Below are 20,160 nucleotides of genomic sequence, written 5' to 3'. Positions count from 1 at the left end.
GCAACACAGCCCCTTGAGCTGCCACCAAGAGGAAATGTGAAAACTTTATCCACTAAATGTGATAACTATCGACTGAGATTCATCCTCCCCACCTGCAGATCATCTCACACAATTTTAAATTATTGACATGTGGTAAATACATCTGGTTCAAACAGAAGTTCATGCACGGACTTTAAAGATTCTCTCGCTCTCTGTTCACCTGCATCCACCTTGTGGATATTTTCTGAATCTAGATTCTGTTTCCCTCTTCACTTTAGTTTTACTCCCTCTGATAGGTACTGGTGTGTTTAATTCTATCCTGATTGATTGAAAGCCAGTTTCTTTATGGAGTGTGTGTCAATATCTTGATGATTTAAAATGTTGTCTCATTCAATTTTCCACAAGAGTCACTTCATGTTGTTCTGTTTTCAAGTAGCTGAGTATGTCTGGGATCTGTTCTTCAGTGCAGGGTCACCATGCATTTCCACATGGCGACCTGGGAGGGATGGATCCGGCGGCTGGGTTATATAGAGAATGTGGGGATGACAGATTCAGCAGCGGAATTCAAAAGGGGAATTGAACCAAATACTGCAACATGTCCAGGGAAAAGGTAGGGGAGAGGGGCCAGGTGAGTTAATTCCAGAAGAGTAAGAGGCCTCCCTTTTCAGACGCAGATGAAGAGTTTTTTTTTGTTTTTTCAGAGGGTCGTTAGTCTGAGGAATTTTCTCCAGAAAGCAGTGGAGGCTGGGTCATTGAATTTATTCAAGGCTGATTTAGACAGATTTTTGGTAGAGAAGAGAGTCAAGGGTTATGGGGGGCGGTGAGGGTGGGGGTGGGTACGGACAGACAGACAGGAAAGTGGAATTGAGACCACAACCAGATCAGCCTTGATCTAATTGAATGGTGGAGCAGGGTCAAAGGGCTGAATGGCCGATGTTCCTCTGACCCGGCTGAATGGTCTCTATATGTGGTTTTTGGGTCTGATTTTATGGTACAGTGAGGGGCTGGAAAGACAAAATGGTCTATTCCTTTTGCTATTTGTTACGTTCTAATTCAGTACCATTACCAATCAAGGCAATGGTTACTATCATATTGCCAGCAGTAGCGTATGCGAGTGGTCTCAGGTGCTGGATTTAAGCACCAGTTCCCATTAAGTCATGGATTTTAATCCCACCATTGCCAAAGTTTCAGTTGGTTTGTCTTTCAGACCTTTCATCAAATCCCTTAGAATAGGCTCGGGGTATTTGACATATGACGTGGTTCGTCTTGGTAGGTAGAACAAGGGAGGCTGTAGGAATTGCAGGGTGACTGGGAATAGGTGGGGCTGAATGTTCTCATTCTCTGCAGTAACCATTCCAGGATTTTACATGAACAACAATGACGCTGGTATAAGGCCTGCAGCCGTGTCTGAGTGGTTAAAGGGGTGGATTTAAAATCCATTGGGGCCTCCCCACGTGGGTTAGAGTCCTGCTGACTGGACTTCTCGCTGTTCCTTCGTTTTGCTGCCTCCAGAATGACCTATTGGTTAAATGGAATCAGCACCTTCCAAACGCTCCCGTATGGTTTTCCTGCTTCACTTCCGTGTTGCTTCATTTCTGTTGACCCAGAAGCATTCACGGAATTTGCAGTCAGAAATGATACAAAACTGAACTAATTTGTGCCATACTTGCGTTCTGAAAGTTTTTTTCTCTCCTTAGAGATAAAACCTTGCCCACTATCATTCACGCTGCATGTGTCTGTGTGTCTCAATGTGGTTCAGTTCACCAAGGAGTGAACACATTTTTTACCATCGCAAACCTTATTCACTTTCGTATTATATCTTCATGGTAAATGGTACAGAGAATAACAACAGGTTGAAAAGTTGCAAGAGGAGATTGACCCTTTGTGTTTATTTGAGTGGAGACTGCTTATTGACTCAGTGCCTGTATGTTACACAGCGGAGGATGATTGAAATTCTGAGCAACATTTTAATAGACAATGGATTCATTCGTTGTGATGGTGTGTTCCAGTTCTATATATGCAATTTGACAGTCAATTTCTATTCGTTGCTTTGAACCCAATCTTTGTAATAGGTTGGATGTTATGCACCTGTTTCTTTCAGTTTCTCGCGTTATTTGAAATGAATATTCATAAATCTATTTAGTCATAGAGTCATAAAGGTCTACAGCACAGAAAGAGGACCTTCAGCCCATCGAATCTGCACCGTCAAACAAGTACCTAACTGTTCTAATCCCATTTTCCAGCACTAGGCCCATAGCCTTCTATGCCATGGCATTGCAAGTGCACATTCAAATACTTTTTGAATGTTATGAGGGTTTCTGCCTCTACCACCCTTTCAGGCAGTGAGTTCCAGATTTCCACTAACCTCTGGGTGAAATAATTCTTACTTACATCCCCTCTAAACCTCCTTCCCCTTTTCTTAAATCTAGGCCCCCTTGTTATTGATCCCTCCACCTAGGGGAAATGTTCCTTCCTGTCTACTCTATCTATGCCCCTCATAATTTTATACACCTCAATCATGTCCCCGCTCAATCTCCTCTGCTCCAAGGAAAATAACCCCTGCCTATCTAATCTCTCCTCATAATTAAAACTCTCCAGCCCAGGCAACATCTTGGTAAATCTCCTCTGCACTCTCTCCAGTGCAATCACACCCTTCCTATGATGCTGATTCCAGAACTGCACGCAATATTTGGAGACACACAATAGTTGTGTGAGAATTTACCGAATAACAGCAGCACTGGCAAAGTTTGGACAACATTTCCTTGTAGCCAAAGGACACAAAGCAGAATTATGTCGGTAATATGAGTAGAAGCAGGAAGAGAGGGAGTCTACTTGACCCTAGGATTTCTTAAACCATTAAACCTTCAGTTGGAAACTAACTCTCTAGTGGTTCAGCCTTGGTGCTTTCACCGCCTGGGTTCAATTCTGTCTTGATGTTGTGCAAAATGTCATAACTAGCAGCCAATTTATGGTTTGAAAAAGTGTCAAATTAGACTCGAAACCTTCACTCTGTTTCTCCCTTCATATTTGTTGTCAGACCCGCTGAGAACTTCCAATAATACATTCTGTTTTTATTATAGCATGAATTACTGTCTTTATTATAGATATGATCACAAGAAATAGGAGCAGGAGTAGATCACATGGCCCATTGAGCTTGTCCCATCATTAAATTCGATCATGGCTGATCTTGGGCTTCAACTCCATTATCCTGCCCGTTCCCCATATCCCTTAGTCCCCCGAGAGACCAAACATCTATCCATCCCGGCCTTAAATGTATTCAATGATGGAACATCCACAACCCTCTGGGTAGAGAATTCAAAGATTCACAACCCTTTGGATGAAGTAATTTCTCCTCATCTCAGCCCGAAATTATCGACCCTTTACCCTGAGACTGTGCCCCAGTGTTTTAGACTCCCTGACCAGCGGAAACAATCCCTGTGTCTACCCTATCAAGCCCTCTCAGAATTTTACAGGTTTCAATCAGATTAGTTTTCATTCTTCTAAACTCCAGAGAATAAAATCCTTTCATTTTAGGACAACCAGCACATTCCAGAGATCAATTTAGTGAACCTTCCCTGCACCGTCCCCAATGCAAGTCTATTTTTTTATAAATGTGGAGATGAAAACAGCACACGGGATTCCAGATGCCGTCTCACCAAAACCCTGTAACAAGCCTTCTTTATTCTTGCTCTCCAATCCCCTTGCAATAAAGGCCAACATGCTGATCCTGCATGCTAACTTTCTACTTTGCTTGTACAAGCACAGCCAAGTTTCTTTGAACATCAGCACTTACAGATTTCTCACATTTTAAAAGCATTCTGTTGTTCTCATTTTTATAACCAAGTGAACATAATCGCACCTGCCTACTTTAAATTGCATCTGCCATCTTGTTGCCCACTGACATGACCTTCCGATACAGGTTTTGTTGAAGAGCCATACAGACTCGAAACATTAACTATATTCCTCTCCGCAGATGCTGTCGGACCTGCTGAGTTTTTCCAGGTATTTTTTGATTTTGGATTTACAGTGCTCTGCTCAAAAGTTACCTTGTTGCCAAATTTCATAAAAGTTAATTGCAGGCCCCAGTGAGAATTGAACTCACGACCCCTGGTTTACAAGACCAGTGCTCTAAACCACTGAGCTATGGAGCCAACTACACTATACCACTCACAGTAAGTCTCCTAGTGGAACGAGGAACAGGACAACATTCTGCATGAATGATATTTGATAGACCTGGAAATGCCTGAAAGGGAGAACAGGAAGTTAAAGATGCGACATGAAAGCGGCAGAATTTGAAGTGTTCAGTTGCTTTCAGTGATGAATGTCTGCCGCGGTAATGTGAGAGATTTTACTGCCGACTGTTTACACTGATACAAATATCACTCCTGACCAACCAATCACAACTGCTCTTTGAAAGCAGCGCGCCAGGCCGAATGGCCTCTTTCTTTGCTGTAACTGTCTATAATTTTATGTCTCCCAGCATAATTTCCCAGTCATTCCGACATTTTATTACACGCTTGGGGGAATGTACTTTCTTACATTCTCTCTTTTGAAGTCAAGACACTGAGCAAACTCAAAGCTTTTCTTAAATTCCTGAGCAGGATTTGGAACCAGACCAGTTGAACGACACGATATTGGTGCCAATCCTTCACTGCAGCTACCCCTTAAAAACACCTCTGGTGAAAGTGTCTGAAAAATGGCAAATGTGGCCCAGATAAAGCACGTTGCAAGAGTTCTAGACAGCTTTCCTCGTGATTTAGAGGTAAGGATTCGGCCATTTCACCGCCGTGGCCCGGACTCGATTCCCGGCCAGGCAATGAAGGTTTATTGGTCTGGTACAAACTGTTAAAACAGGCCTGATTTACTTATTGATTGAAAACGGAAACGCACAAGAGCTCCGCCCGAATCAGTGGAGTGAGAGTTGAAGTTTTACATCAGAGCTGCAAATGTCACACGTGGAACAGCTTCGAGAAGAAATACAGTTCCTAATGTCCGAGGGGTATCATTTTGGACTGTTTGTATTTACAAATTCATGCTCTCGATGTGTCCATTGCCTTAACCACTCGACCACACGGACTCGGTGTCTGTTTAAATGTTGCTCAGTGAAAATTTCAATCGCCCTCCGCTTTGTAACATACGGACACTTAGTAACTGAACAGTCTCCACTCAGAAATACAGAAAGAAAATTCCTCCTGAACCTTTTAAACCGGTTTTTATTTTCTCTGTACGATTTTAATATGAAGCCACACAAGTAAGGTGAATAAAGTGGGGATTGCTAAAAACGAGGAACTGAACCACATTGACACACACAGCGGGACACTCACAGACAAACAGACATCGACAGTGACAGAGGGCTAAGGAGAGACAAACATCCAGAAAGATAGGATGTCACCAAACTCGCTCAGTTTTACTCCATTTCCGTCTGCAGATTTCGCAAATCCTTGCAGATGAATGGAAATAAGAAAGCGCGGAAGTTTTTGTTTGATTCTATTTACCCGATAACTAATTCTGTTGGTCAACATCGGGAATAATGAGAACCGCAGTCAGCAAACCAACATTGAGGAAACCCCGATGGATGTCAGAACCATCGCCCTCAACACTCGTCCGCTACTAACAGCACTTCCTTCGGGAAAACATGTCCATATCATATCAGAGCATTCAGGAGATGGCGTATTGGCATTGTCACTGGGCTAGAAACCCAGAGATAAAAGCAAAATACTGTGGATGCGGGAAATCTGAGTTAAAAAAGAAAATTCTTGAAAAATTCAGCATGTCTGGCAATATTTCTGGAGAGAGAAAAAGAATTAATGTTTCAATTCCGTGTGACTCTTCTTTGGAGTTCTTTGAAAGCAGCACACAGGGCCGAATGGCCTCTTCCTTTGCTGTAACTTTCTATAATTTGATATTTCCCAACACCACTTCTTTCACACTCATTCTGCCATTTTATAATCCACTTTTGCGAGTGGGTTCAAAGCTCAACTACGTGCACAAGACTGGAAGGAGCCTGCGACTCTGGATAATCGGCACTGTGCACATTCCTGTCATCAGTGTCTGGGAGAATCAGGAAGATGAGATCCCAGATTATCTTTACCATGTCATCTGCAAACCCCTTCTTTCTAAAATCCTTGGGTCCCACAATCTCTGTCCCTGCTTTCCAAGGAAAGCTTGGGTTCATGAACTGACTGTGTCTGCATCAAACAGCTAATTGACCTGGGAGCTGGACGGGCAGAGGGAGCTGGAGGCGAGGCAGGGGCAGAAGCAGAAACAGATGCGACATGAAAGTGTTTAGAAGTGTGTCAGTTACTTTCAGTGATGAATGTCTGCCATGTGTTCCCTTGTCAGTTTCACAACAGCCGCAGTGATCAGGTTGGTGGGTTTAAGGAATTGACAGTTACACATGAGCAGCTTGTGGGGATATTTCACCTCACTGTCAATTTCATGTCCCAGCTCACAGAAACTGTTGTTGTAATTGACTGAAGAATTCATTGCATTTAAAATGGAAACATGGATAAAAGCAGCGTCAATAAATGAAACGGAAACGAAAATTTTCTTGTTTCCCTGGTGGTCTAGTGGTCAGGATTCGGCGCTTTCACCGCCGCGGCCCGGGTTCGATTCCCGGTCAGGGAATGCAGTTTTATTGATCTTGTGGAATTGTCAAAATGAGTATTAATTACTTATTGATTGAAAACATTTAGCAGCTCCACCAGAATCAGTTTAAGTTTAGGCTCAGAGCTGGAAATATCAAACTTAGAACAGGCTGGGAACAAAGATAGAAGCGGAGTGAAAGAAGGACAAGAGAAGGGCTGTTTGCAAAGCACTGGCCAGAGGGATGGTGGTGCCAGGCAAAATATGGGTGGGAGAAGGGAAAATTCTGGTGCCTACTGTTTGCATTGACAAAAATATCACTCCTGATGGATCAACCAATCACAAGACTAATTGAACGACACATTATTGGTGCCAATCCTTCACTGGAGCTCACCGCGACCAAAGAGCACTGTTACCATCAGCCTGTTATGTAACTTCTTGCAGTATATCTGCTGAACAATATAAGCTTATCACAACTCTGCTTTCTTCACAATGAAATCCAGTGCGAAAATACGAGAAATTTCAAAGCTGAACAACGTAGACAAGACTGGAAGGAGAGTGTGACTGTGGATAATCGGCACTGTGCACATTCCTGTAATCAGTACCTGGGAGAATCAGGAAGATCCTGGTGTCTCTTTAGCCTGTTATCTGTAAACCAATCAAGTTGTGTATTACGTTCGCACTAACTGACTGTGTGTGGTCAAACAGCTCCTGGAAGGGCGGAGAGAGCTGGAGGTGAGACAGAAAGAGATGTGACATGGAAGTGCTTTGAATGAGTGGTGAAAATCCGTCTTGTGCCAGTTTCAAAGGAACAGAGGTTGGTGGTTATTTGTTTGAAAGAAGCTGCACTCATCGTGCGGCGAGCTCACGACCCTGAGATTTAGAGCCTTTGATCTACCAGTTGAACTAGCCGGACACACATAACATATGTATCTCATATCCCAACATACATGGAGACAACTGTTGCTTTCCACCTGGATCCTCAGCTTGTTCTGAATTTCAAAGTGTAGAATGTAATCGAACTACACAAGCCCCAAGGTTGCAATACATTCCTCTCATTCATCAATAACATCATTCATATCTTCCACTTCTTAGCTGCACCTCCTTCCAAACATTGCAAACTCCTCTTGCATCTTTCATCCTGATATTTTTCTCTGTAACATTTTCATCTGAAGCTGCACAACTAATGTGAATACAGTTTGTGATGGTAAAAATGTGTTCACCTCCTCGGGAACTGAACCACATTGACACACACAGAGGAACACGCACAGGGATAAACACCGAGACTGACAGAGGGCAAGGGATTGTCTCTAAGGAGAGACAAACTGCCAGAAAGCAAGCATGACACCAAGTTTTGCTCCATTTCCACTTCAGGTTTCGTGAATGAACAGAAGTAGGAAAACGTCCACTTGTTTTGATGGATTTTATTCAATATAATCGATAATTAACTTTGTAGTCACAGAATAAAACCAGGAATAATGAGAAGCAGGAAACTCCAATGGATTTGGACTCCATCGCCTAACCACCCGGCTACGATGACTGCCCCTCTGCAGAGGGTAATTTTGTTGGTATAAAGTTGTAGGCGGCCATAGCAGAGAAGAAGGACATTCGGCCCATCGTGTCCGTGCAATCTCACGGAAGAGGAATTCAGCAATCCCGCCTTTTCTCCGCAGCCATTTATATTTTTATTGTCTCTCCTCAGTGTTACTGTTAAAGTGAAACACGGCACACACCTGCTTTAACTGTGAGCTGGCACCTTTTCGACCAATAGGGCAATTTTAACAGCACTGGGATTTGAAACCACGCCTCAATAAAAATGAGACCTTAAACCATTAACAACCACTACAGCTGCGCTACCAAGCTCACGATGCTATTCCACATCGCCTTAACTGGGTCTGGACTCCATCACCTGAACCACTCGGCCACGATGACTGGTCCTATGGAGGGTTTAGTGTTGTTGGTATAAAATTATAGATGGTTACAACAAGGGAGGAGGAAATTCGGCCCAGTCTGTCCATGCCAGCATATGGAAGAGGAATTTAGCTAATTCGACAACCCCACATTTTCCCCACAGCCATTTATATTTTTATTGTGTCTCCTCGTTCTTCCTGTTAAAGTGAAACACCGCACACACCTGCTCTAACTGCGAGCTGGCACCTTTTCGACCAACAGCACAATTTTAGCAGAAGTGGGACCAGAAACCACGCCTCAATAAATAGTGAAACCTTAAACCAGCACCTACAACATCTCAGCTGAATTACCGAGCTCAGGATGCTATTGCCCGTTGTTACTGAAACAGAACAGAATCAAAGCAGCAACAATACGTCATAAGGCCCCATAAGCCTCCTCCGTCACTTAATAAGATCATGGCGGATCCCCAACCTCAACACCAATTTCTCACCCGATCCCGATCGCCCTTCATTCCCTTAGAGTCCAAAAATCAGGAGAATTTTTGGATGCTTTTTCTTCCATTGATCCGAGAGTTCTGTGGACACCTGGTTGAAATCAACAATAATAAGAAGCACTGTTGGTAAGATTTGAACTTTCCTCGGGAAACCCCAGTGGATTTTAAAAACATCGTTTTCACCACTCAGTGAAGAGTGACACCTTCAACCACCTAGAGCGAATCTACCGAACTCAAGCTATTAGTGCCCATCACCTTGGCTGGTATTGCTACTCAAATAGAACAGGAGCAAAGAATCAGGAATACTTCATAAGGCCCCATAAGCCTCCTCCGTCACTTAACAAGATCATGGCGGATCCCCAACCTCAACACCAATTTCTCACCCAATCCCGATCGCCCTTCATTCCCTTAGAGTCCAAAAATCAGGAGAATTTTTAGATATTTTTTCTTCCATTGATCCGGGAGTTCAGTGGACACCTGGTTGAAATCAGCAATAATAAGAAGAACATTCGGTAAGGTTTGAATTTACCTGCGGAGACTCCAAAGGAAATTAGAACCATCCATTTAACCACTCGGCTGTGGTGACTGACCAAGAAGCCAATGCTTTTCATTCATTCATCAATTACATCATTCACAGTTTCCGCTTCTCAGCTGCACCTCCTTCCAAACATTGTGATCCATTTTCCTCAGGATTTGTTTCTGGATTTAATGTTTAGCTGCTTTGTGACCTCATTTTGAAATCAGGATCGCTTCAATATCCAACACAATTTGGATTACAAACCTGACGGACAAACAATGGAAAAACGTCACTCAGTAACACAAATCCCATGGTGCACATTTTCAGATTCACAACAGTTAACTTATCAATAAAATGAAGGAATTTTACAATGAAAACATTTAGAAAGTTTGTGTGACTTTTATTTGTGACTCACTAACTCGGGTATTCTTTAAATGCTGCTCGGAGGTTTAGTGACCGGGATATAATCTACCTCTGTTTTCCTGAGTCTGTGCTCGGCGTTTTGGGAAGTTTGGCCCGGGTTGGAGTATCTTGCGTTCCAGGGATGGGCAGTAACCCGCTGATGGAAGCTGCAGTCGCCGCTTTCTGCTGGCAGCGGGTCATTGGAGAGTGCAGGGCCGGAATATTGCTGCTTTTCTGCTTTTCCCTGTCTTACTCATTGTGGAGCTGAGGAAGAGAGAATCATTGATGGGTTTGTTTCAATCCAATGTAATAAATTTCATAAAATTCCAATGTGCTAGATATCGGTACATGGTATGTCTAATTGTTTTCTCATTATATTTGAAATTAATATTCGAAAAAAGGCACTTACCTGGGAGCTCACTTAATAACAGTGGAACTGGCAACATTTTGGGGGTCTTTCGTTTCAGCGCAAGTAGCCAATGACAGCCCGGAACTGTGTGATAATGCCGATGGTGAGAAAATAGTAAAAGCTTCGCCTCTGAGTGGTCTCGAACCACCAACCTTTCGGTTAACATCCGAACGCGCTGACCAATTGCGCCACAGAGACTGATGAAGACTTTTCCCAGGGTATCAGTGAGTTAAATCTTCAGATTGCTGCTACTGGAATGACAATTGTCTCTATCATTTTTACTCTTCCAAAATAAAGAGTGGGGCATTCATTGTGGATACATGGAAACAGTCTGATCCAACCCACTGCAGATACATCCATGTCACCGGGAACCAGCTCCCCTACAACTGGTGCCGTCTCCCTTCGATCCTTTGCATGTCTTAACTGTTACCAAATATTCTCATTGTCCCGAAGCCGAAATTAAGTTTGAATTCCTGATGTGCAGTAACGAGAACGCTGTCAATGTCTCAGATCAGTTCATTTCACTGATAACATCAGAGTCAATATTCCAGCGTCTTAAAGAAGGGAAAGGTGCCTTGACTGTCTCTGGTCAGTCAGACAGTTCACCCTTCATTCTCCTCTAATTCCGGTTCCCAAAGAGTTTCTAAAGATTCACAAAGCTGGAGACTGGGTTTTCTGTTTTGGTTCCTTCTCCATTTTCCCACCTGCCAACTGACAATATTTTCCAAAATCTCATCTCAATTGCCTTGCATCGTGTCCAGGAATGAGGAAATTCAGTTTTGTGGAGAGATTATAGAGACCGGGATTGTTCTCTTCAGAGCAAAGAAGTTTAAGTGGAGATTTCATGGAGCTGTTCGAAATAATGTGGGTGGGGGCAGTGGGGACGGGCGGCTGGATGTTGCAGAGAGGGAGATACTCTTTCCACTGACGGGGGTCAGTAACCAGAGGATTGGGATTTAAAGATAGTTAAGGAAAGACAGACTTGCATTTATACAGCGCTTTTCCTGACCAACGGATGTCTGAAACCACTTTCAAGCCAATTAAGCACTTTTTGAAATAAAAACAGAAAATACTGGAGAAACTCAGCAGGTTTTGCTTTCCACAGACACTCTCAGACCTGCTGAGTTCTACCTGCGTTTTATGTTTTTATTTCAGATTTCCAGTATTTTGGTTTTATTGAAGTACTTTCTGAAGGAGAGTCATTGTTTTCATGCAGGGAGTACGGCAGCCAATCGCTGCTCAACAAACACCCAAAGCCAGGGACTTGACAATGCGCAGATCTTATAATCTTGATCGAAAGATAAACAGTGACCAGGACACATGACCACATCCTGCTGTCTTTAACAAACTTCAATCTGCAAGTTTTGATGATGGTTCTGGCCAGTTTCGAACGAGGCAATTCTTCACATATTAGATAAACATGATAACCACTGCCCTGCAGAAACAGGGGACAGGAGAAAAGCTCAATGGGTCTCAGTAAAATGTTAAGCGGTGTCATCATGCGGCAACACATTGAGTCTTTATTTTGAAGACATGGAATTCAGCTGCTCTCTTTGGGGATGCTGGAGACAGACTAATCCAATAATGTCATCATCAAAAGGCACAACTGTACAAGAGGCCCATAGTATCGATGTCAGTTTTCCACAAAGAGCTTTCGAGTTAATCTCAATTTATTTGTCTCTTTCCATAACCCTGAATTTTTTTCCCTTTCAAGTCATTGTCCAATTCCCTTTTGAAAACTCTGAGTTAAGAGAAACAATATTGAAAGAGGCGCAGGAGCTGCTGCCGTGTCCTTGCTCAGTGTGTGAAAATTAACAAAGATTCCCTGACTCATTGAGATGAAGGGTTGGACTCTGAATTCTTTTACAATTATTCAAATTTTAAAAATAGTTGACTTCAGATCGAATTTTCACAAAACAAATGTCTATTCTGACCAATCATCTCCTCATTTTCCTCAGTCGATACCTTTTACCAACATTTCATTGAGCAAACACGCACAGTCACCACAGGAAAAAAAACACATCATTTGAAACATTGAAATAGTGAAAAACTGAAATAATGAAGTTAATATTGGAGATGATTTCTGTATGTTACAAAGTGCAGGTTGAACTGATTAACTGGCGGACTTGGTTCGAGTTTCCCAATGACCTATTTCTGCTCCTTTGCTTCTGTTCTATTTCGATGATAATCCCAGTGAAGGGAATTAGGAGCATCGATACGTAACGTGGTAGTGTGGCCCAGCGGTCTAAGGCGATGGATTAAGGCTGCAGTCTCTTCGGAGGCGTGGGTTCGAATCCCACCACTGCCAAGCGTTCAGGTAATGTACCTTTCTGGATCTGCAGCAGCCCCATTCAAATCAACAGACACCAGCGGAGTGTGCTGTGTTTTATTTTCATGGGAAGAACGAGGAGAGGCAATATAAATATGAATTTCTGTAGGGAAAAGGCGGGGTGCGGAACTGCAGGAGTTGACGTGCCCTTCCAGAGAGTCGACATGCTGAATGACCGTCTGATGTAGCCGTCTATGATTTTATACAAACATCATTAATCCAAATCTGGGGCTTGGATTCGTGACTGAGTGTTTAAGGCGGCATGTTTTGAATGCATTGGGATCTCCACACGTAGGCTGGAATCCTGCCAATTACGCTTCTTATCATTCCTGAATTTTACAGTGTATCTGCACAATTAATTGTCCGAATAAGTTGCATAAAAACCATCTAAAACCTCCAGCGTTCTCGAATGTCTATTCGTCTGCAAACATTCACAAAAGTTGCAGCGAGAAATGGAACAAAAACGGAAACAGGTTGGTGTCAGGCTTGATTTCTGGGTGTTTGTCTCTCCTTAGAGACAATCCCTTGCCCTTTTTCACTCTCGGTGTATATGTCTGTGTTTGTTCCTGTGTGTGTGTCATTGTGGTTCAGTTCTCCAAGAGCATGAACATCTTTTTCCCATCACAAACTTTATTCACATTGGTTGTGCAGTTTCAAATCAAAATGTCACAGAGAAAAATATCAAGATGGAAGATGCAGGGGGAGTTTGCAATGTTTGGAAGGAGGTGCAGCTAAAAAGTGGAAGCTTCAGCGAGAAGTTTTCTTCTCATTTAACACGAGATATGGAACCAGATCTGGGAGGTATTTGTGTTGGTGTAAACAGTAAAGCCTCCCTTATTTCCGCTATATTTTGCCTTGCACAAACATTTCTCTGGTTAGGGCTTTGCCACCTATCACAGCCCTTCTCTCAGTCCCTATCTTCACCTCTATATTTATTCTCGACCTGTTGCACGGGTGACATTTCCAGCTCTGAGGCAGATCTCCAGCTCTCACTCCACTGATTCTGGTGTAATATTATGATAGGATCCATTTGAATATAAACCGAGACAGGGTCAGGTGCAGTAATACTGAGACAGGGTGGAGTGCACAAATTATTGCTACAACATCTTCAATAATATAAAAGGAAACTGGGTCAAGTTCAATAATTACTGAGACAAGGTCCAGCGTATTAGTAATAGACGTGGCCTTGTGTAATGTAATCACAGGCATGGTCTGCACTGAATACAAAAAGACAGGGTCTATTTCAATATAAACACATGCAAGGAAACGTCCAGCGGAATGTCAGCAGAGACATGACCTAGTTTGATATGAACAGAGAGATGATCTAGTGTGACGTAAACAGAAATGTGATCTCGTGGATTATAAAGCGAGGAAGTGCGGGGTGCAGCAACAGATGAGGCAGTAGCGTGTGTAATTTGAACAGAGACATGGACTGAGGGAGTAATAAAGGAGACAGGATCTAAAGTAAGGAAACTGACACAGGGTCTAGTGCAGTTTAACTTGATAAAGGACCTTGTGCAATATAAATTAAAATAAGACCTAGTGCAATCAGTCCTAACCAAGTACCTAGATTAATAGCAATAGAAACATGGACAAGTGCAGCAATGAGAGAGACTTGGCATAGTACAATAGTAACAGAGAAAGGACATTGTGTGATATAAACAGAAAAATTGATATGCGCAGCATTAACTGTGAAATTGTCTAGTTTAGTATGAACGTGGCAGAGTAAAAAGTGAGACACAGCCTCGTGTGATGCAAACATGAGCATGTTCTGTTTTAGTATTAAAAGAGACAGGGCCAAGTTCAGTAACAATTGAGACACGACCTAATGTCATGTTAGCCGAGAGATGATTCAGTGCAGTCATAACTGAGAGAAGGTTTGATACAATATAAAGAGGGCCCGGACCCGGTATATCAACAGAGATTGGGCTGAGTAAGGAAACAAATAAACATGACCTGCGGTAAAATGATCAGAAATATGACCCTGTGATATGATCAGAGACGGAGTCTAGTTTAATTTGAACAGAGATAAAGCCCATTCCGGTAACAATTGACACAATGACTGTTTAATGTAAACGAACCTCGGCTTCACTGCCATCTGCTGGACAAACGCTGCTATAGTCAATGCCGTGTAAATGCTAATTTCAGTTAATGCTTGTTATATAAATCATTGAATCATGGATTGCTTGCAGCACAGAAGGAGGCCTGTAAAGCTTAGGAGATTTTGACATATAAAACCATTTTAGTTAATATATCTACGTTCCGAATTCTTGATTTATATTAATGGAGTATTTAATTGTGCCTGACCTAAAAAGTTCCCAATAAGTGGTATTTAAGGATCAAGTAAAATTTATGAAGCAATATTATCAGGAAGGGAGCTCCAAAGACTCACGACCCAGAGAGAGAGAGAGAGAGAAATCGCCTCATCTACGTTTTAAAGGAGCAGCGCCTTATGTTTAAACAGTGATCCCTGGTTCCAGATTCTCCCATAAGACAAAACATCCTCTGTACACCCTCGCTGTCAAGGACCCCCAGAATCTCACATGTTTCAACCAAGTCGCCTGTTACTCTTCTAAACTCCAGCCTAGCCTGTCTAATCTTTCCTCATAAAACAAACTGCCCACTCCAGGTGTGAGTCTGGTAAACTTTCTCTGAACTGATTCTAACGCATTTACATCCTTCCATAAATAAGACGACCAAAACTGCACACAGTACTCCAGATGTGGTCTCACTAGTGCTTTATGTAACCGAAGCATAGCATCCCTACTTTTTAATTCAATTCCCCTTTCAATAAATGATAACTTTCTATTTACTAATTACTTGCTGTACCTGCATACTAGCCTTTTGTGATTCACACACTAAGACATCCAGATTACTGAATCTCAGAGCTCTGCAATCTCTCACCATTTAGATAATATGCTTCTCTTTTATTCTTCCTGCCAAAATGGACAATTTCAAATTTCTAATATTATACTCCGTTAGCCAGATCTTTGCCCACTCGCTTTACCAATCCATGTCTTTTTGTAGCCTCCTTATGTCCTCTTCACAACTTACTTTCCTACCTATCTTTGCGTCATCAGCAAATTTGGCAACCATCCCTTCCATCCCTTCATGCAACTCATTTATACAAATTGTAAACAGTTGAGGTCCTAGCACTGAGTCCTTTGGCACACTACTCGTTACACCTTGCCAACCTGAAAATTCAATTTATTCCTGTTAGCCAGCCAATCTTCTATCCATACTAATATGTTACCCAATATACGATGGGCTTTTGTCTTCCATAATAATCTTTGATGTGGCACTTTATCCAATGCCTTCTGCTAACCTTACTACAGTATATCCATCGGTTCCCATTTATCCACAGGCCATGTTACTTCCTCAAAATCATGCTGGCTCTCCCTGATTACCTTGAACTTATCAAAGTTATCTGCTACAGCTTTTTTTCATAGTAGCTTCTAATATTTTCCCCATAACAGATGTCAACCTAACTGGCCTGCAGTTTCCCACTTCCTGTCTCCTTCCCATTTCTATCCCAAACTAAAGGGACCTCCGCTGAATCTAGTGAGCTTGGAAAAACATTAAAGCAATGCATCAACTATCTCACTAGCCACCTCTTTTCAGACCCCAGGATGAAGTCCATCAGGACCCGGGCAGTTGTCAGCCCGCAGCTCCAACTATTTACTCAGTACCACTTCACTGGTGATTGTAATTTTCCTGACTTCCTCCCTACCTTCCATTTCCTGATTTGCAGCTGCCTCTGGAATGTTAATTGTATCCTCTATAGTAACTACTGATGCAAAGTACCTGTTCGATTCATCTGCCATTTCCGTGGTTTCCATTAACAATTCTTCAGACTCACTTTCTCTGGTGCGAACGATCACTTTGGTAACTCGTTTCTTTACAGAAAAAATATTCATAGAAGCTCTTACCATCTGTTTTTATATTTGTGGCTAACTTTCTTTTGTATTTTATTTTATTCCGCTCCTTATTTAACATTTAGTCATCTGAAGCTGTTCCTTCTCTTCTGCCCAATCTACTGGCATTCCACCTATCAATGCACAATCATATATTTGTTTTCTTTAAGTTTGGTACTATCATTCACCTTTCTAGTTAACCAAGGATGGTGTGTTGTCCCCTGGACATTTTTTTTACTCGCTGGAATGTATCTATCCTGTGTATCTTGATATATGCCCTAAAATGTTTACCATTACTTCTCTATTGACCTATCCATTAACTTAATTTGCCAATTCACTTTAGTCAGTTCTGCTTTCATGCCCTCATAATTGCCCTCATTTAGCCTTAAAACACAGTCTCGGACTCTCTCCTCTCTCCCTCAAACAGAATGTAAAATTCAATCATGCGATGGTCACTGCCACCGAGGGGCGCCTTCACCATGAGGCCATTAATGAATCCAATCACGTTGCACAATACCAGGTTTGATATAGCCTGCTCTCTCGAAAGCTAACAATCCCGGAAGCATTCTATCAGCTCCTCATCTGGGCTACCTTTGCCCATCTGACTTTCCCCGTCTATACGTAGTTTAAAATCTCCCATGATTATGATCGTGCCTTTCCGACAAGTTCCCATTATTTCTTCCTCTGTGCTACCATGTGGTTACGATTAGAAGGCCTGCACACGACTCCTACCAGCGATTTCTCTACTTTCCCATTTTACATCTCTATCCAAACCGTTTCCACCAAACCATCCTGCTTTCAAGAGTTTTGGTCATCCCTCTCTATTCTGCTAAATGATCATTAACTAGCAGAGCCATCCTTCCACCATTTCTTCTGTTCATGTCCTTCCAAAATGCTCTTTGATGTCCTCCTGCAGCCATGTCTGCAATGGCTATCAAATAGTACTTCTTTATTTGTGGAAGAATCAAAATTAACCTCTTTCATTGGCTTGGGGTGAGGCTCATTTGGTGTCACTTCATCTCTGTATCTAAAGCCATGAACACTGAAGACAAATCTGCATCTCTTATTCCCTGGGCCCCCGGATGTATATTCAATTGTGAGCAAGTAACACACCCCTGTAAATACAGAGCTATTGCAAACAATGTTATATATTCTTATCAATAATACAACTTATCGTATATAGCCACGTCAACACTTGTTTTAGCACCATACCAGTGATACGATACATTATTAGTAAATGTTAATAACACTTCCTACAGTTATGTCAAGACAAAGGCTGCCCTCCAATACAGATCTTCTGCTCTACGGATATGGTTCATCAATTGAACCAAGTCATAGATCATTTAGTTTTAAGATGAGGTGTCGTGTTAAGTTAAAGCTGCTGAATTCACCTTTTTTGTTTATCCGTTTGAAACTGACAAAGAATCCCTCAACTGCACAATTCAAATAAAACAAATATAATTCATTGAACCTAGGCTTCTCGGTACCTTAAAGTAATTAAGGCAATAACACCAGTTCCTGCTCCCAGCCTAAAATCTACATAGCCTCAGTAGCAGAAACTCAAACTGAGCTGTAAAGATAACATAAATATTATTTCATATCAACATAAAACCCTATAATATTCGTAGTTTTATCACTACTTAAAGGCCTTTCCGTTCGTTCTTACTGTTCTTGTACTGTGAAGGAATAGTTCATCTCCTGCCACCCTCTGTCTGCTCCCCGTAGGCCAGATGTTTCCCTCCTTTTCATATAATTATCCAATTCCATTTTGAATGCCTCGTTTGTCACGACCTCCACCACATCTTCACGCAGTCCATTCAAGGTCCTATCCACTCTCTACATGAGAAAAAGAGTTTCCTTGTGTCGCTGATGCTTATTTTCCCAATTACCTTAAATCTGTGCCCCTCGGTTCTCCATCCTTCCACCAATTGGACCGTTTTCTACTTTCTACTCTGTCCAGACACATCTAGATTTTGAATACATCTATAAATTCTACCTCAACCTTTTCTTCCCTATGGAAAGCACTCCCAATTCCTCTAATCTACCAGTTTAACTGGAGGTCCTCATCCCTGGAACCATTCCCGTGAATCTTTCCTACTCTCTCACTGATACGTTCACACTTGTCCTAAAGTGTGGTGCCCAGAACTGGACGCAAATGCTCATGCTGAGACTTTAACAGTGTTCGAAAAACTCTTTGCTTTTGAACTCTGTGCCCCAATTTATAAAGCCTCAGATACCATATGCTTTATTAACCAGCCTGTCAGCAATAACAACAGAGACAGGACATCGTGTTATATAAACAGCGCATGGACTTGTGCAGCATTAACTGTTACTTCCTCTGGCTTAATATGAACATGGCAGGGTCAACTCAAGTAATAACTGAGGGAAAGCCTCGTGTAATGCACACAGGCACATGTTCCAGTTTAGTACAAAGGGGGACATTGTACAAGGCATTAACAATTGGGACATGAAGTTTTGTGATATTAGCTGAGGCATGGTTCCGTGCAGTCATCAGTGATAGTGTCTCACAGAACAGAAAGAGGGCCTTGGTTGAGTATGCTAACAGTAGAGATTAGGCCGAATACAGAAATAAGTGGGACATGACCTCCTCTAATTTAATCAATGACACGACCTAGTGTTATTTAAACAGGCACGGGGTCTAGTTTGATATGAGTGGAGACAGGGCCAATGCAGCAACCATTGAGAAATGTCGGCCTCACGCAATTTGAGCAATCACGGTTTCGGTTCCATCTGCTGGACAAACCTTGCTATTGCAGATGCTGTGAAAATGCTGATTTAATTTACTGTTTCTGATATCAATCATAGAATCGAAGAATTCTTACAGAAAAGTAAGAGGCCATTTGTCTGGCCCGTGCTAACCATCTAAAGGAGCAATTGACCTAGCTCCATTATTTTCCCCCAGCATTTTTTTCCCTTTTCCGAAAAAGATGCCATTTATTTTTGAAAGCATCAATTGAATCTGCCTCCACCACACACTCAGCCTGTCCACTCCAAATCCTAACCACTCACTGCGCGAAAAAAAGTTTATTTTTAAATGTCGCCGTTGCTTCTTTTCCTGATTATCTTAAATCTGTGCCCACTTGTTCTCGAATCTTCCACCATTGGGAACTCTTTCTCCCTGCCGACTCTGTCCGGACTGTCATGATTCAGGACAACTTTAACAAATCTCCTTTCAAACAGGGTATGGCAAGGGAAGAAAACGCTAATATATTTGTGTTGTTGTTACAAGAAAATAACATAGGTGGAGTGCGAAAATATGATCGAGTGAGGGCAACACAACTGATGCTAGCCGGGATATAATTGTAGTAAATATGTATTTTTGTTTAATCTTCTATGAAAGAGGGAACAGTTAATATGTACATTTGATCCGCAAATGAGATCATAGGCCTTTCAGGGATAAATTGCTACATTTATTACGTTAGCACCAGCATGGTTGATGAAGAGCTGTGGAAATTCAGGTGAATCACTCCACGGCCCAGATAAGATGCATCCGAGGATTTTCATGGAAATAAGCGAGAAATCTGCAGGTTCTGTCATAAATCTGTGAAAAATGATTGAATTCTGCAAAGACGCCTGGCGAGCAGATAAAATAAAATGCAT

General features: G+C 42.1%; 4 non-coding genes across 4 annotated transcripts; 2 read left to right on the top strand and 2 right to left on the bottom strand.

Moving 5' to 3' along the window:
* Positions 1-4,056: 4,056 nt before the first annotated feature.
* trnat-ugu (transfer RNA threonine (anticodon UGU)) lies at positions 4,057-4,130 on the bottom strand. The gene has a single exon. It is a non-coding gene; the product is annotated as a tRNA-Thr (tRNA).
* Positions 4,131-6,534: 2,404 nt separating this feature from the next.
* On the top strand, positions 6,535-6,606 carry trnae-uuc (transfer RNA glutamic acid (anticodon UUC)). Its single transcript has one exon. It is a non-coding gene; the product is annotated as a tRNA-Glu (tRNA).
* Positions 6,607-10,420: 3,814 nt separating this feature from the next.
* trnan-guu (transfer RNA asparagine (anticodon GUU)) lies at positions 10,421-10,494 on the bottom strand. The gene has a single exon. It is a non-coding gene; the product is annotated as a tRNA-Asn (tRNA).
* A 2,028-nt stretch (positions 10,495-12,522) lies between these two features.
* trnal-aag (transfer RNA leucine (anticodon AAG)) lies at positions 12,523-12,604 on the top strand. The gene has a single exon. It is a non-coding gene; the product is annotated as a tRNA-Leu (tRNA).
* The last annotated feature ends 7,556 nt before the right edge of the window (positions 12,605-20,160 follow it).

This window comes from Cetorhinus maximus, unplaced genomic scaffold (genome assembly GCF_964194155.1).
Source record: "Cetorhinus maximus unplaced genomic scaffold, sCetMax3.hap1.1 HAP1_SCAFFOLD_305, whole genome shotgun sequence".
Taxonomy (NCBI): domain Eukaryota; kingdom Metazoa; phylum Chordata; class Chondrichthyes; order Lamniformes; family Cetorhinidae; genus Cetorhinus; species Cetorhinus maximus.
Note: the sequence above shows the minus strand (reverse complement) of the source record. Positions and strands in the feature narration are given on the sequence as shown.